The sequence below is a fragment of the Pogona vitticeps genome, chromosome 1 (genome assembly GCF_051106095.1).
Source record: "Pogona vitticeps strain Pit_001003342236 chromosome 1, PviZW2.1, whole genome shotgun sequence".
NCBI lineage: Eukaryota > Metazoa > Chordata > Lepidosauria > Squamata > Agamidae > Pogona > Pogona vitticeps.
In genome coordinates, this window is record NC_135783.1 from 20,166,882 (window position 1) to 20,185,653 (window position 18,772).

General features: G+C 44.5%; 1 protein-coding gene across 3 annotated transcripts in view; it reads right to left on the minus strand.

Moving 5' to 3' along the window:
* LOC110080728 (transmembrane protein 121) overlaps nucleotides 1-14,400 on the minus strand; it is a 44,702-nt gene extending 30,302 nt beyond the window's left edge. The window contains exons 1-3 of one of the 3 annotated variants that reach the window (XR_013540276.1): nucleotides 14,192-14,265; nucleotides 2,867-2,929; nucleotides 2,619-2,720 (exon numbers count right to left, since the gene is read on the minus strand). The gene's annotated coding sequence lies outside the window, so the exon portion shown is untranslated. Of the gene's footprint in view, nucleotides 1-2,618; nucleotides 2,721-2,866; nucleotides 2,930-14,191 lie in introns of those variants that run through there. The other 2 variants (XR_013540277.1, XM_020796857.3) reach the window with 2 other exon arrangements.
* Between the last annotated feature and the right edge of the window lie 4,372 nt (nucleotides 14,401-18,772).

An 18,772-nucleotide genomic window follows, 5' to 3' on the forward strand; every position in this document is an offset into this window, starting at 1 on the left:
AACACATGGGCACTGAGCCAATAACACTCTTTTAATTAACCAAGAAGAGTATGTGAGAAATTACACTCTTTTTTGCATTTGACCTGACTCCAGACCAAGAATGTGGGGAACATTATTCCTTGATTAAAACAGGGAATCTGAGAATGGAAGTGTTTTACCAGACCACTACCAACTACAGTACTGTGAACATAATTATGTATGGTGTTTTTGACAATGTGATAGAGACAAATCAAAGGAGAAATGTTCTGTCTGGCTATATATAACATGGACAATTTGCAGATAATCTGCATCCTGCATTCAAAGCCCTACACCCAAAGGATGTTCTATGATGTCTATCCCTGTAACGTTTAACCCAGAGAAATTTGCTACAAAGACCTGTGAGTTTGGTCATCAACACCAACCCAACAACCCAATCAACCGGGAGGTACTGGATAGAGGAAAACTTTGGTGAAGTTAATGGTTCACTTGGACATCCTCCAGACTATCCACCATTTTCTATGATCATTGTGTCGTTTTTTAGAAAAAAAATATTAACTGGATTATGTACCAAAACAGATTGTTACAATCCCCAGCTTTAGTGGTTTGTGGACATCACTGCTTGTTTCTTCCACAGCAACGCTATAGGGGCCTGACATTTTAAAATATTCAAGACTTATAATGCAGAAAGGGCCTGACATTTAAAAATGTTCAAGACTTATATTCTTATGACTTAGGAAGGAATGATGAAAAATGGCTGTGCAATTTGTAGAAAAGATGAACATGCCCAGACTTGTTCTAAACATGTTTCAACCTGCCCAGGGGTGTATATCTTGTAATGATTTCTATAGCCATGTTTCTCAATAAATAGCTCCCTAGGGGCCTTTTTAAATACTTTTTTTTTTGCTGTGTGTTGTTATTCCCCACATCATATCCATCACTGCCATTGCTCCTTAAAAGCCATTAGCACAGGCAGTAAGTTTTAAATGTTCATTATTATTTTTTTAATTATTTTGTATGAATATGAATTTCATTATTGCAATACCAATATTATACATCAAACCAAACAGAGGTACTTGACTGTCTCTGCTTTTCATAAGTCCAGTTGGGTGGGATGGGATGAAATGGGATGGGGTCTGATCCAGCACCAGTGTAGCATCATTTGGATTCTTAAAGGCAGTCCAAAACTTCACGGTTGGCAGGGCTCCCCATGACAGAACCTGGAACATTTTGTTCTGCCACAGCCCTCATGAAAACATCTTAGCCTGTAAGGACACATTTGGTTGGAAGTACCTGAGCCTTAGTCAACCCACTTAACTAAGTACAGCATTTTGGAGCCAGCAACAGCCCCCCCTACACAAACACCCCTTTGTCATCCCACAAAGAAATACTCTTGTTTTGCTTCATCTTACTTAGCAGCAGTTTTGCTTGATCCTTAGACCTAGCAGGCATATTTCTCAGAACCTCTTGGAAGACAGAGTCAAGGGGAGTCTACTAAATGTTCTGTTGATGCAAAATCAAGCTTAAGTTTTCTTTCTTTGCCTACCTCTACCTTACATGCATTAGATGCAATTTAATTTATATACTGCCCCATGAGTGGAATGCACTATTATGGGCGTTTAGCAGCATAATAAAATCAAAACAAACCATGACAAAAGCAGAAAAGAAATTATAAAATAAGTAATACCCATACAAATCATACGTGCCTGGAAATTTTTTAGCTTTCCCAAAGAAAGTTAAGCTGTTAAACCCCCATAACTATGACAAACAATATACAAACACTTTTTTGTCTTATGTGTTATGTCCAGGTCTGTTATCTGATATTTACATTTTCCAGCACCCATACAAATCATCTCTGCCCAGCTAAGTTTTCAGAATTTCCAGAGTCACTTAAATTGCTGCTAGTCTCTAAGTACTGATAAATGACAGAGTAAACCCCCATACCGCCAGATCTTCTCGGTCAAACAGAAATGCAGAAACATCAACATTTTTGTTCAGGTTTTATTGAAAAGTTGTAAAGAATCTTTCACAAGATCAGAACTTAATAACTTTTAAAACATGGTTTTAAAATGATTGCTCAAACTCTCTTACAACACTCTTAAGTAACTTCAAGGATTTTTACATCTGCCTACTTTTGTCACCAGTATCAAAATTTGATCATTATTCTTTTGTATCAAAGAAGCTTTATTACAGCTGTAAACAATGAAAATCACCATTTGCAACATGTTCTTAAAGCAATTATCTCCACAAAAAATTATCAGCTTTGGAGAAATTATGCTTTTAGAGCACCACAAACAGGAATGTGCATCTTAGCTCAGGGAATCTATCATGAAGCCCTCACACATATCACGAATATACTGTATTTATTCAAGCAGTGCTTCAGAATCCCAAAGACTGTGGTCCTCGCAGTGCAACAAATGGCTGCCTGTTTTCTCAGCAAAATGGCGCTTATTCCATCAAGCTCTCATCCTAGAATTTTGCTTAGTGTGATTTGGCTGGATGTATTGTAACCATGTCTTCAGGTTCCTGAAATATTTCAAAAAGACGTTTTAATAAAGGACAATTTTCAAATATAAAGCATACCTTTGACATTATGATCCCCCTTTCCACAGATGATCACATACCTGTGCTTTAAAATATCCTGTTGAAACCATATTCCACAAAGCTAAGGAGGATAGTTCCTAGTCTTTTGCTTCAGAAAACTTTTTAGCACCTTGTACATCTGTGCTGCACATCTCTGTCTCCTGTGACAGTAAAAGCGCATCCTGTTATTGTTTCCTACTCTTCAAAACTCACCACCCAAGCTATTTTGGCAAGATAAGCCCACCCTACATGCACCATGCCCAAACACCCTAAAATGCCAGAAGGAAAGTATCAAAGTTTTTCTTACCCGCATTACAGGATTCTCTGTTTAAAGGGGGATCTTCTACATTTTCTTCCTCTTCCAGAAGTTCTAATGGTGGCGAGATGTTCTCACAGTCAGAATCTGTGCTCATAAATCACTTTCAGAGCTTAGGCATCATAGATATGGCAAAAGTACTTAATTCTATGGGACTCTGCAACATGCTTAGAGCCTTCATCTTTTCTCCTCAGAATGTGTCTGGACCTGCAAAAACCCTCAACTTCCCCCATTTCCGCAGTGCATGTCCAGGAAAGTAAAATGACCACCTATTTCAGGGTGAGACCATCAAACCTCTTTCTATTGGTCTGCATGTCCATGAGCAGACCTGGAACTTTGAGGGGTTATTGCGAGGCCGTAGGAACCCTGGAAATCTAAAACCTCCCTCATAGGTCCATGGTGACCTCACAAGCTTTTTGAGCAATGCACATGCCTCCACTAGACATTTCACTGTGGTTCAGGCCATAAACCATCCTTGACACAAACTACATGATCCTACCACTCACAGACACCCAAGGTCAGATAAGTCGTCAAGGGAACTATATATTCACTGCAGGTAAAGAATTCTCTTCTAGCAATATTGCAGGTAACAAATTCTCTTCTAGCAATGTGAGTTCCTCTTAGAACGGCAGAACTGGAAGGGATCTTATGGACCATTGAGTCCAGTCCATCAAGGCAATGCAGTGGAGAATCAAACTCCCAACCTCTGGCTCCACAGCCAGCTCCCTAAACCACTGAGCTATCCAACAGTTCTTCAGAGATCCATCAGGCTTGTGAAGTAATTTTGTGTTTACTTTCCAATTACAATCACAAAACCAAAGTACTGATAAAAGTAAGATGCTGAGGTGGGGAAAAAGCATATGCTATGATAACCATATTTCAATCTCTGATGGACCACCTGACTTAAATACAGGATTAGCTTATTTTTTTATTTTTATCTCTCATTCTCCCATCTCTTTGAATCTAATCCATATCCTCAAATTAACACTGAATGTACTTTAAATCTCAATTCAAGTTTACCCAGGGCCAGAAAAATGCCCAAGAATCCTGAAGAACTCTTCATGTGAAGAGGTACTTTGTTTTACTTAGCAGAGCTGAGGAGATTTGGGGACTAATTAGGATTTTACTACAATCCCAAGAGCCACCAACCAGAGCCTGAAGCAAAAGACCTAAATTCAGAATTCCTAAACACATTATTTGATTCCTATACAGCCCACAGTTCTGTGACACCAATATATATTCTCCATGTTTACTTCATCTTAGCAGCATAATCTAGACCAGGGCATGAGCACCTTTCTGGTGGCTGCTGTGAAACAGTGAGGAGTCACAAATCAGTACTAATTTTCTAAAGCAGTGGTTCCCAGTCATGGGTCCCCAGATGTTATTGGACTACAACTCCCAGAAATCCTGGCCAGCATAGCTAGTGGTGAAGGCTTCTAGGACTTTTAGTCCAAGAATGTCTGGGGACCCAATGTCAGGAACCACTGTTTTAAAAAATAATAAACTGATGGATCCAAATCAACCTTCATGATAAATTTTAAATCATGCTTCAGAAGAGGGCAAGGCTTGGAAGAGTGAGTGCTGTTTTTGTACAATTGCCACAATTCAAACAAGTAATTCTTCCAAACTTCTGGATCAGGAATGGGGAACTGGTGGCCCCATCCAGAACTGTTGGATTCCAATGTCTATCATCCCAACTTGGTCACAAGTTAGGGATGGCAGAAGATATAGTCCAGCAACATTTGGAAGGCTACAAGTTCTCCATTTCTGTTCTAGAATATTCTGTAACACAGTGGTATTCTTTGGCTGAAATTCGAAGGCTGCTGAGCAAGCCTAAGTGGTTCCCCAGGGAGGTAAAAATTGAAAAGCAGTACTTCAGACTAAAACTGGCTAACATTAACAGTTAGGAACCAGGACAACACAGCTTGCCTTTCACATCGAATCACTTAAGTCATGGAAAAGTAGGACCAATCCTACTGAGTTTGAATGGCTTTTCAAGCACTGATGTGCTGAAGATCAGCTTGTTAGGCCACATTCCCACAAGCATCACAGGCAGAATCGTTATGTTGCCTGCACCTCTGGCCCTCACACATTTATTATGAAATCACGAGGGCTGAAATTGTGAGGATTGTTAAGGGTGACGTTCAGGTGATCTTTAAAAGGCCATGGCTGAGTGCTTCATCTGTGGTGAGCAGCCCTTGTGCTGGAAAGTGAGGTTAACGGCTGAGGTGGTGTCAAAATGGGGAACTGTGTAAGATTGGAATGAAATACTGAGTGGGAAAGGAGATTAGAATCTTATCACCCTTTTAGAAGAGATACACAATTAGGCTGATTTAAAAAATGTAGATTTGAAAGCAAGAATGTTAATTGGCACAATCACAGGCAGCCATTTTACTTCTGAAATAATGCTGTTTAGCTACCACACATATCTGACATAAAACTATGGTCCTATCACAAGGAGCGGAACCCAGAGCTGACCTTACCATTAACCAGAATAAGGGAATCACTTCAGCAGTCACATGCTGCAGTGCAGTGGTGATCATTCCTGGCCCTCACACCACTACCTCAGGTCTTATGAAGGATGCCATTATGCGAACAGGACCAGTCCAGTCCAGTTCTATATCTAGAGGGGGATGCCGTGTTGGTTTTAGCCTCGACTGGCTGAAATGGCTGAAATGGTAGCTCAGCATAGAGCATCTGGCTTGCTTGTGGACAGTCCTAAATTTTGTCCCTCCAGATAAAGCTAGGAAAGATGTTTCTCTGAAATGCTGGAGAGTCATTGGCAGAGTCAACAACATTGGCCTCGATGGACCGACAGTTTGAACAACTCTTTCCATATTCCTGTGATTCAGGCCTTGTTAGAAGTGTGTGATCTCTGCCTGTGAGGCAAGCCCTTTCCCCGCATTTTCATTTGTAAACTCTACATACTGGGAATGAGGGGAGAAGCCCAGCCGCTAAGTCTTTCCTTGCCATTCCTAGGGTTGTCTAGATCAGTGGTTCTTAACCTTTGTTACTCAGATGCTTTTGAACTGCAACTCCCAGAAACCCCAGTCAGGACAGCTGGTGGTGAAGGCTTCTGGGAGTTGCAGTCCAAAACTCCTGAGTAACCCAAGGTTAAGAACCAGTGGCCTAGATGTAGCTGGTGATTGCTTATAAAGAACAGCCTGAACTGTTTCCCTCCATGAACACAGCATGGTGAGAAGGATAAGGATAAGGGATAGTGGGTGGATGTTCGGGGTTTGGAAGAAGTTACCTTTTTGGACTACAATTTCCGAACCAATCTTGCAGTTTAAAGAAGCACACTTTGCAAGCTTTTGTGGAATTAGGATGGTGGTCCTTACTTCCCTCATCATCTGTACAGATTATATAGAATACTTGGCTAGGGCTGCAGCCCCTTTACAGCTAAGCTGGAGAACCGCCAGCCTTTCGATGTTTGAAACCCTTCCCACCTCAACAGCTGTTATATACAGGGACAGGCAAGTGGAGAACTGCTCCCCAGTGATTATGTCTTCTTTTGCATATATCCTTCTTTGCCCTCAGGAACAACATATCTCAAGCAAAGTCCCTCAGTATCATTATTATGAACTGGCCTCAGTGCTTGTGAGTTTTTGTTTCCTTTTTGAAACTTTCTTTAAATCAGCTTAAATCACTGTTATAGATAGCACTACCAGAATGGAGAACTTTTCGAAGAAAACCTGTTCTTTTTAATTTACACTAATTTCTATATTGTGTTTGCATTTATTTTTTTTACTTCAAACTATGAACTGGATTTTTAAAGGAGTTTGGAAGGTGGTGAAGGAGAGGTAAGGAGATGTTAAGATTTCTCAAAAGTTGAAAAGGGGTGGTGTTGCGAGATGTTTTGGAAACTGCTGGTACACTTCAAAGACAAGTGATTGTAATTCGTGCAACATGAATGTTTATCAAAGCTTAAATGGTAATAATTCTACAAGTTTGAGTAATTGTTGTCACTCCAAACATTTGCACATGTAACTCCGGCCCATCTGGCCAATGGTAAAGGACTGTGTTACTTGTGTGATCCAAACATCTTAAGTGCCAAAAATTACCAATCTCAATATAGAAGATTAGTTAATTAAAAATTCTACCTACTTTAACCTTGAAGCTATAAAGAAATTAGCAGAATGATCCTCTCAACAAGCAATCTTAACAAATCCCATTTATTTTAATGGGAAAGATCTGAAAGTGGTTTGGTTTGGCTGGATCATGCTCAAGCCTAGGAATTTAACTACAGAAATGATGTCACCACATCTCCTCTGCATATTTGCTGGCACCAGTTACCATTTATTTAATACTGAGCACTTGTACTGTGTTAGTACAGTATTACATTATTTTTATGTACTGGCATAGGTAATTTTTAAAATCATCTTTCTAGTTGTTTTTTAAGCAAACTGGAAAAGCAGTTGTGAAATAATACAAATTAAGTAAATATACTTGCAAAGAAAGGCAGGTTAATGCATTGCAATAATGTGGTGACCTTTTGGGTGGTTTGTCTGTTTTTTGAAAACTTATGTTTCAACAGGAAGCAGAGATATGTAAACAAGTGTATATGTTTGCAGTGATTTATTTGTTATATTTCTACCTCTGCTTTCTTCAGATGAGATCAAAGTGGTGTGTGTGTGTGTGTGTGTGTGTGTGTGTGTGTGTGTGTGTGTGTGTGTGTGTGTGTGTCCTTGACTGGTAAACACCCTGCATAAATTATCTTAATAATCCACACAACAACCTCACAAAAGACCGAGTGTTTTGTTATTTGTTTTCATTTTGCAAGTGTGGGTGTGTGATCAGTGACAGAGAGACAACAACTTGTTTAAAGCCACCCTGAGAGCCCACGGCAGAGATAAGACTCCAACTTGTTTTCATGGAGTGCCTTTCTGTTGTTTAGAAATAAGCTTCGTGGACTAAAATGGGATTTACTTCTGAGTATACAGGCAAAGGACCAAGCTGCTAGTCACTAAATTACATTAACTCTCACAAATCTTACTTACAAAAGACAGTGACAGTGAGAATGTCTTTGACAAGGGATTCAGGGATTTATTTAGCGATATACTTGAGAAGACAAGATAATGGTATGCATGCCTGCAGATGTGGGAAGCCGTGAGTACTACTAGCAAAGACAAGTATAAAGCAACAGAAGAAACAACCAAGATTACAGAAAAAGGCAAAAAAATAGTGCAACATACAAATGGTGACAGGATCGATGCTGCTGACAAATCTGGCAGTTGGGGGTGGGATCCTCAAAGAGCAACAGAAAGGAGATCTCTACAACGACTAGAAAATATCAGCATCTTTAGATTTGCTTGAAAGGTGGCATGTTTTCCCCTCGCACATATACCATTTCAGTGCAAGGGAGTGTTTGAAGTGCAAACCTGAGAACACATTTTACATACGCATGCTCCCTTTTGCTGGCCATTCTTCTTAGCTGCACCTGATCATTTTTCCCACTTCTGTATGTCCATTGATGATGATGCCAAGAGCCCTAAGCAGGAGCCATATGGGTATAGATTTGTGCCATACAAAAATTTATGCCTCTACATATAACTGGTTTTTAAGAGCAGTGCATTAAGTACTATCACAGCATTAAGCACCAAGCAATAAAGTAGTTGTCAAAGAACCAAGGCCTTAGCTAGCTGAGCTAATACGCTTCTCACATTCAGATCTAGTCCTAGCATGACTGTTACATATCTGGAGTCTCATGGCACAGTGGTTAAACTGCTGTACTGCAGCCAGAACTCTGCTCACAACCCGGGTTCAGTACCAGTTAGCCGGCTTGAGGTTCACTCAGCTTTCCATCCTTCCTTGGTTGGTAAATTGTGTATCCACCTTGCTGGAGGGGCAGAATATGTAGTCTGCATAATTAAATTGTAAACCACCCAGAGAGTGCTTTAAAGCTATGGGGTGGTATATAAGCAGCACACTTTGTTTTATATGGGAGCATGGAGACTTCACACCAAAGCTAATAATAACTGCCTCCAGTGTACCACACTATCTACAAACAGATAAAGACAGCTGGCTAACCCAAACAAGAGCTAAACAGAGGCAGTATCCAATCAATCAATCAATCAAAAGTACCAATTGCTTATTTAATTGGTAAAGGGTAGGTTTCCCAAATCACTCTCTACTCTGCTAAAATATGGCTGAAATCCTGTTGCTTAGCATAGTAAGTCCCATTAGAGTAGGCCCACTTAATCAGTGGGGATTTTGTTAAGACTGCTCCCTCATAAATGCCATTAACTCAAATGGGGCTACTCTAATTGCCACTTACTTTAGTGTAGTAAGCAGTGGTTAAAGTAGGTTAAAGTGGTTAAAGATGGTGACAGCAGCCACGAGATTCAAAGATGCTTGCTTCTTAGGAGGAAAGCGATGAAAAACCTAGACAGTGATGTATCGGAGCTGGACCATAAAGAAGGCTAAGCACCGAAGAAATAATGCTTTTGAATTGTGCTGCCGGAGGAGACTCTTGACAGTCTCCTGTCAAGAGTTCAAACCTATCAATTCTGAAGGAAATCAACCCTGAGTGCTCACTGGAAGGACAGATCCTGAAGCTGAGGCTCCAATACTTTGGCCACCTCAGGAGAAGAGAAGATTCCCTGGAAAATACACTGATGTTGGGAAAATGTGAAGGCAAGAGGAGAAGGGGACAACAGAGGACGAGATGGTTGGACAGTGTCATTGAAGCTACCAACGTGAATTTGACCAAACTCTGGGAGGCAGTAGAAGACAGGAGGGCCTGGCATGCTCTGGTCCATGGGGTCACGAAGAGTCAAACATGACTAAACAACAACAACAAAGCAGGCCCATTTGAATCAATGGACCTTACAGAGGAGCAGATTCACTAAATCCCCATGGATTGCAGGTGTCTATTCTAGTGTGGCCTGCTATGCTAGGCATCAGACAAACAGAGATGGGGGAAATTCCTTTTTCAGACTACAGAAAAAAAGACAACAGAGAGACCTTGGTTCATCCTAAAAACTGACGCAAGGCTTTGTGTACTGAGGTCTGCTTCTTTGGGTGCATCTGAAAAAATGGCTTTCGGGTCATAAAACCTTCTGGCAAACTAAACGTCTTTAAGGTAATGCAAGATTCTTTACTGTTTCTGCTGCCACAGATTACTGATGAACATGGCTACGTCTCCCCCTTGCTAGCTGTGATGCTCCAGGAGCAGAAGCCTAAAGAAGCAAATGTCCCCATCTTGGTTAATCAAGTATGTCTAGGGCAGAGTTTATGAATTCCCTTGGCAAAACCTAGGAAACCTAGAAAGTATATTGAGTTTTTTAAAAAAGCAAACCCTGCAAATCCTGGAAGAAAGGAAAAGAAACAGAAAAATACATTATCCTTAATACACTTTGCTAGCTTAGATGCTGAAGGCTGGAAAAGGCAGTTAGTTACAAAGCATCCGCGCTACCTGACATACCTGCTACAGAACAAAGTTTCTTTATCATCACCAAGGGCTAACGTCTTCTTACATACCACGTTAAGTTATAGTTAAGCACATCTGAAAACCACTCACAATCCAGGAAGCAAGAAATATGCTATGCACAGAAAACATGCGGCTACAGATTTCAAGGGTAGCAGTGTCATAAAACCACATGATTCAGAACAAAGCTTGGAAAAGTTATTTATTTGGACTACACCTCCCAGCCTCACACAGCCAATGTGGCCACACAGGTTTGGAGATTATTTTCAAAGATGCAGCAAAATGGGTATACCTCTTCCAAGTACTTTATACTTAGAAGACCCTGAAAATGATCTATGTTGGAAATGACTTGACAGCACACAATTGTTATTAAGATGATAATGATGATGAGAGTTTATCCAAGCTCTGACTTACAACCAACAGAAGACTTCTGTTAAAAGTTAAATTTTGGAATAATGGCTTCTGCAGAAGAGATTGGGCAAGGTTCTTTTTTAAAAAAAGAATAATCTGATTATAGCAATCAGATCTAGATTCCAGGAGCAACCTGCATAGCTGTCAGACAGAAAGAAACAGCTTGATCAAAGAGAAAGGGGGGAAAAAAATACTTGAGTGACTTGAACTTAATCTCAAGACTACCTGGATTCTAAAACCTCTGCATCTGAAAAAAGCTAAGTGTGCAGTATGGAACCTAATGCTCACAGTAACCACTGTCTGACCAATGCATTATGAATGATATTCTTAGCACAATGCATTACTTTTACATCCATGTCACAGATCAATTTTTCATTCTTGTTAGGTTAAGAATGTGTGCGACTTGCATTCCTAGACACTTTGCTTCTTACTGGATGGGGATGTTGAAGATCCTAACAGCCACTTGTCCCAAACTATCATCCCATCTTACTTGTTGCTGCTGGATTTGAAACTTCTTCCTCTAAGTTAGTTCTTTGATTTGCCATCTGCCACTAAACAGGCAGCTTGTTTTACTTGATTTAAGAGAGACCGTAATAAACGGTTAAGGTTAGTGACTGGAAGATTTTATGAGGGACACCAGAAAGGGAGGTAAAGCCGCATGCTGCTTTCAAGAAGCAACTTTGGAAAGCCATATTTACTTTTTTTTTTTACGTCTGCAGCCCACTTTTTCCTTCCCCAGGGATCCCTCACCCCCACTTGGCCTCTAAAAGAGTTAATCCATTTTAATGTGCAGTTTGCTCAGGGCAAGTTAGAAGCAAACACTGCTATTGCCAGTGATAATGAGCAGATCTGCAGAGCAGATCCAAGCGGCTGTACAGAAAACAATTCAGGAGCTGGCTTAGATACTAGATTAAATGCATGGATAACTATTTTAGTGACATATTTCCCATCCTCCCTGGGGTAAGTCATCCACTGCAACAGAGGGTGGAGAGTCAGGCCCTCCAGATGATATTGGATTCTGATACCCATCAGCCCGGTCAGCAGGGACAAGAGTGGATGATGATGGAGAGGCCCGGGGTTTTCATCTATGTACTGTGGTGATTGCCAAGTAGTAGACAATGAACCAACTTGAGATGAGTTTTAGTCAAAGCTGGGGAAAGTTGCTTTTTTTTTTTTTACTACAACTCTCAGAATCATCCAGTCACATTTCAGCCGACGACACATTCCAGTCTATGGAAAAAATTCACCCTTGGGAAGCCTATTTAAATGTCAGCAGTAATATATAGATCTTAATAGCTGATAATCATGTTATGTTACTTATACATGAAGGCAACACAACCATCCTTCTTCTACTTTTATTTCTGTATCCAAAGTAGGCCACTAATTAGAGACATCAGAGTTACTCCCCCTTAAAAGAAGAGACTATGCTCTTTATCATTAGGGAGGCGCACAAGTCAATGCAACACAGCAAACTAGAATATTTGCCAGAATAGGTGATGTTGCAGCCATGAGAGACAGCTTGCACGGCAAGATGATAGATGCGGAATAACATTATATGACCACATTTCCTACGGATTTTTTCAGACTCTACTTCCCATCACCCCCAGCCAACAATTCTGCTGGCTAGGATTCATGGGAATTGTAATCCATTCACGGCCAGGGGGAGCACTTGTTGGGTGAAGTCAGACTGACATAATACATACCAAAGAAGAGCCTTCCACCAGCATGCCCCCTTCAACAATACAAATGAGGTTTAGCTGTAGCCTGGATAGTGAAACTTTTACAATTTCACCAACAGGCAATGACCTACCTGGACAGTTATTGCCTAGCCTGCTTTCCACATGACAACAACATCACAAACAAAATGCGTTGCCCACCTTCTATCTTTGTGAGAGCCCCTCCCCAGTTTTTCTCCGTTCACTGCTGAGATTCTCCTGCCTCGATCAAAAAGTAGGTTCAAAGCAAAAGCCAGAGCAAAGGCAACGGCAGGCATCAAGGAAGCTGGCAAGGAAGTCTCCCACCTTTCCACTTAGCTCACTGTAATCTCTTCTCAGCGGCTGGCAGCACACGTTTATCCACCTGTTTCCCCCTCACCAGGACTCATCCGTGCAATTCTCTGAGCCCGGGTTGTGTTGAGCCACCCGTTGTTCAGCCCGCCACACCATGCTTGACCCTGGGGCAGCTTTGGGCATTCAGTCACAATTGCAGAGGTTTTGTGCAGTTCTGGAAGAATGTGGAAGACAAAAGGCAGCAGAGGCTGAGCTCAGCACATGGCAGAAGGGGAAAGCCCTTTGCCCAGGCTCTCCAGGCACTGCAGCAGAGAAGGGAGTCAACATGGATGGACCTGCCACAGGATCGTGCAAATGAAAGAAGACAACCCAGGCTGCTGAATTCCTTCTTTAGGAGTCCAAGACACTCTGCACAGGGGTGACAGCCTGTACATTTGCACCATCCGTCCATAATATGGCTTTCCCCAATTGTGTCGGACTACAGCATCCATCGCTCCCAGCCCTGTTGGAAGGGGTGATGGAAGTTGTTGTCCAACCCATCTGAAAGATGCCAGGTTGAAGAAGGCCGATTTTACAACCCAGATTGCTCTCTCTCTCTCTCTCTCTCTGTTTTTTCTCCTTGCAGATCCTACCAAACACGTGTCCCCGTGAAAAAGTGAGGAAAGACCATGCAAAGGAAAGACAGCTTTTATAGGCTGATTAGATGTAGTAGCCTTATGGTTTAACCACACTTTGCCTGGGAGTTCGGTAACTGGTGAGCCCAGGCTCCACAAAAGCAGCTGGGGGTCGGTAAGCGGTTGGTTCTGATCGGTGCCCAGAAATGCTAATAGAAGGGGGCTGTAAGTCTTTACATTGAAAAACACCTCCCTCCCCACAATTCCAAATGGCCCTCCCCCACTTCTCCAAGGCTGCCTTCTATAAAGTACTGTAGAAATGAAATGTCTCAAATCATGTATAAAAATTCGACTCTCAATTTTACATGGGAATTGCATTTTCCATTTGTTTAAAGCCAGCATCCACACAGGAATGCTGACACCCTCATGATTTTTTTGGGTGACCTCAAGGGTGGTTTTGCTTTGTTTTGCAAAAAGGCATCCATGCATTTCCCCCACTTTTTGTTCCGTGAACCCAACATTCGCTAGAGTCTCTCTTGTAAGTTTTCCGACGGGCACGGGAACCCGCCCGCAGGTGGCTTGGATTCACGCGTAAACCCGCCTTCACCAAACACATTCAGACTTTCACGGGCACATGCTCATCCCCGGCTAGCCCATCACCGCAATCTGGGGCCATGTGTCCGTCTGTCTGTCCTTCTCGGCAGACCTTTCGGACGCTTGAAAAAGAAATGGCAAGCGTCCTTCTTTCCGAAGAAAAGCAGAGTGAAAAAAAAAAATATTCCCGTGTAATAAAGGATTTCCCCTGGATGATGATGAGTATAATGGTGATGGTGATGACAAATGCATATATTACCTAATGCTGGTCTTAGAAGCCCAGGCTGGGACTTTATTCCGGCGCTGGAGCAGAACAGGTGTGGTTCCGTAGTTCTAGATATATAAAAAAGGGGATCTCCTGATGCGATCCAGTCGGATAATGAGCCGGGTTAGAAAGGAGAGCGAGCAGAGCGAGCGAAGGCGAGGACGGGGGTTGGTGGGGCGGAGAGGAGCCGTGGGAGACCGACCGAGCGAGCCAGCCTTCTGCGAGGCAAGGAAGGGTGGGCGAGTTTCTGCGCGTGGATTCCGCGCGGATCACCGGCCGCGGGGAGCGACCCCAGCCGCTCCGTGGCCGCCGCCCGCTCCCTTCATCCTCCTCACGGGCGGAGCTCCACGGGCTGACCCTGGCCAGGGACCGCCGGCGGTGGCGGCGCACCGATCGTCATGGGGAGACCCGGCTCTCTCTCTCCCTCTCTCTCTCGCCCTCCTCCTCCTCCTCCTCGTCGTGGCGTCCCGGTCCCTCCGCCTGCCCAGCCCCAGCAGCGGTGGAGTCCCCCGTCGGCTGCTTTAGCTCAGCCGGAGCCGCGGCGCCCTCTGCGCCGCCCGGCTGGCCCCCGGAGCCTCTCCTTCCCCCAAACCGCTTCCTCGCCCTACAGCCGCCACCGCCACCGCCGCCGCCGCTGCTGGCATAGGGGAGGAGCAGCAGGAGCAGAAGCAGCAGCGGCGGCAGCCCTTGGCCCGGAGCCCTGCAGGCCCGGAACCCAACAGCAACATCCCCTACGAGGCGACCCCGGCAAGCCGCCCGCCCGCCAGCCTCGCCTCGCGGTCCCTCTCTCTCTCTCGCCCGCTCGCTCGCTCTCTTTCTCTGCCTCAGGACGCGGAGGTCAGGCGCGGAGTCTCTCCTACGGCGGGGAGGCGGAGGGGGGGGGCGCGGCACCAGCAGACACAGCAAGGGCTCCTGCTTTGGGGAAGTCCGCTCCGGAGTCGCCTCTCGCCAGGAGAAGCGAGGGAGAGTCTTCCCAACACCTCCCCCCTTCCCTCCCCCCCCCCCCGCGGGAAAGATTCCGGGGTGGGGAGAAGAGAGGAGGGCGGCGCGCGTGGGGACAGCCAAGAAACGCGCGCGCCAAACTCCTCCCGGGAGTGGGGGGGGGCCCTCGCGCAGCGCCTCGGACGTGGCCCGGAGGGGGGGAAGACTCTTCTTACGCCTCGGCTCCCGTCTTCTCGGGTCGGGGAATGGGGAAAGCGGCGCGAAGGTGGCGGGAGGGGGGGCGGAGGAGGAGGAGGAGGGAGGGAGGGAAGGTCCAAGCGCAAGCAGCGGCCAGAGGGAGGTCCCCCGCGGGCTCGCCCGAAGCCGTGCCGTGGGGCCGCCGCCGCCGCTTCTGCAGTCTGGCAAGCGCGGGAGCTCGGCGGCGAGGTTGGGAATGAATTGCGTCCTTGTGTGGACCGGGCGCGGGAAGCCGGGCGCGGGAAGCCGGGGGGGGGGGAGTGAAAGAGGGGCGCGGAGGCTGGGAAGGAAAGTGAGCGGGTCGGGTGGCAGGTTGGCAGAAGGGCTGCTCCCGCCTTACAGAGAGAAAAGGGTGGAAACTGGGAGAGAAAAAGCGAGGAGCGCTTCCTTGCATTACATTCCTCGCCTTGGAATTCCTCGTGTGAGTGGTCCTCACACGACCAGATAAGCGGGATATTAAATAAATAAATAAATAAAATAAATTGGTCGCAGGCTGGCCGCCTCGAGGGGGCCGTAGGAGAGTCCCACGACGGGCAGCCCCTGGACCGGTGTGTGTGTGTGTGCCTCACCCCAACATTTTTTGGGGCGAAAACGCTCCCTTTTGCCCGGCCAAGAGCCGCCCTGAAGGCGCTCAGGAAGCGGTGGGCGTCCCCCCTCTGGTTGGCCGTTGGGCGGCAGCTGCCTAAAGCGCAGGCAGGGCCTATCCGGCGAGGGGCGTCTGCCGCCCGTGGCCTCCTGCCGGCAGGTCACGCCAAGGCAGGGGTCCCGATCCTGCCACCCGCCCCAAGCCCTCCGCTTCAGCATCAAACTAGAAAGACTTTCCCCGCTAGACCTGGATTCTGAAAGGAGGATCAATGATGCAAAGAAGAGACGTCTGTTGTGCATAATTCTGAATCTGCTGACAACTGGACGGAAAAAAGCACTATGCAGTGTTCACACACACACAAAGAGTCAGATGTGTCAGATTTCACTTGTGGCAACTAGTGTGAGTTCTGAAGCCTTTAGTAAAATAAAAGGAGTAAAGGTCATAAGTTCACTTTAACTACAACCAAGAACAGCCATCACAGTGCAAGTCAAGATTTTCATAAAGGTTACTGCTAAGCTTGAAAAATCAAGCCGATCTATGGCAACTAGTACAGTATATTATTTATTCTTTGTTTAGCCTGCAGTATTTGGGGTTGTGTGTCTCATAGGAGCAAATGGGCTATACTGGATAGCATGCTGGACTCAAGAGATCTTGGAGCCAATCCTTGCTCAGCCATGGAAGCTCACTGGAGGGTGGCAGTGGTAAAACCACTCCTTAAAAATCTCACTTATCTTGAAAACCCTAGTAGACCTGCCATTAAATCAGAACTAGCTTAGTGGTACATAATATGCTGCTTCTTGGTGCGTGTTGTTGCATTCATGTTCTACTTGTGGTTTTCCGATATGTTGTTTGGTCTTTGTAAGAAGAGCAGGATGCTAGACTAGATAGGACTTGGGTGTGATCCACTGTGGCCTCCCCCCCCCATACCATTTGCTTTAAAAACACCTACCCACAGGTTTTCCCTGCTTCTTGAAATCAGTACATAAACAAGAAAGAAAATAATAAAAGATGCAAACATGAATAGAACAAAGTCCAATAAAACAACACTGTTCTAATACTACAAAAAAAAAGTAGACAACATTCAAGCGATAGCTTCAGGGCTGTGGAAATAAAATGTCAAAGGCAAAATATCAATTAAGTCTCTAATATACAAAAACTGTTTTGCATTGGGAAACTGAAAAGCTGCTGCTGTAGATCTCGAGGAAAGTCCCGCAGAAAGGTGTAAACACGTCATGTTTGTTATTTCATGGTGGAAATGCTAAATTAGAGGAGATTTTCTTATTAAAGGATACTATGTTTTTCTACCCCTTCACGGATTGCTGCCTTGTTGTGACGAAGGGGCTTGAGTAATTCAGAGAAGCTAAGGGCTATGCCGTGCAGGGACACCCAAGACAGACAGGTCATAGTGGAGAGTTCTGACTAAATGCGATCCACCTGGAACAGGAACTGGCAAGCCACTCCAGTATCTTTGACAGGAAAACCCCATGGACAGAAACAAAAGGCTAAAAGATATGACACTGGAAGATGAGCCCCTCAGGTCGGAAGGCGTCCAACATGCTACTGAGGAAGAGTGGAGGACAAGGACAAGTAGCTCCAGAGCTAATGAAGTGGTCGGGCCAAAGCCGAAAGGATGCTCAGCTGCGGACACACCTGGAAGTTAAAGGAAAGCCAGTGGAGGTGATGGCATTCCAGTCAAACTATTTAAAATCTTCAAAGATGACGCTGTTAAGGTGCTACACTCAATATGCCAGCAAGTTTGGAAAACTCAGCAGTGGCCAGAGGATTGGAAAATATCAGTCTACATTCCAATCCCAAAGAAGGGCGGTGCCAAAGAATGCTCCAACTACCGTACAATTGCACTCATTTCACATACTAGCAAGGTTATGCTCAGAATCCTCCAAGGCAGGCTTCAGAAGTATGTGGACTGAGAACTCCCAAAATTACAAGCTGGATTTTGAAGGGGCAGAGGAACTAGAGATCAAATGGCTAACATGCGCTAGATTATGGAGAAAGTCAGAGAGTTCCAGAAAAACATCTACAGCAAATCTGCTTCATTGACTACACAAAAACCGTTGGATGTGTGGACTACAGCAAACTATGGCAAGTTCTTAAAAGAAATGGGAGTGCCTGACCACCTTATCTATCTCCTGAGAAATCTATATGTAGGACAGAAAGCAACAGTTAGAACTCGATATGGAACAACTGAGTGGTTCAAAATTGGGAAAGGAATACAACAAGGCTGTATATTGTCCCCCAGGGTTATTTAACTTATAAGCAGAATACGTCATGTGGAAGGCTGAACTGGATGAATCCAAACTAGAATAAAGATTGCTGGAAGACATAACAACATCAGATATGCAGATGATACCACTCTGATGGCACCCACTTAATGAGGGTGAAAGAGGAGAGCGCCAAAAATGGCCTGAAGCTCAACATCAAAAAAACTAAGATCATGGCCACTGGTCCCATCACGTCCTGGCAAATAGAAGGGGAGGATATGGAGGTAGTGACAGACTTTACTTTCCTGGGCTCCATGATCACTGCAGATGGTGACAGCAGCCACAAAATTAAAAGACGCCTGCTTCTTGGGAGGAAAGTGATGACAAACCTAGACAACATCTTAAAAAGCAGAGATATCACCTTGCTGACAAAGGTCCACATAGGGAAAGCTATGTTTTTTCCAGTAGCGATGTATGGGAGCTGGACCATAAAGAAGGCTGACCACCAAAGAATTGATGCTTTTGAATTGTGGTGCTGAAGGAGACTCTTGAGAGTCCCCTGGAATGCAAAGAGATCAAACCTATCCATTC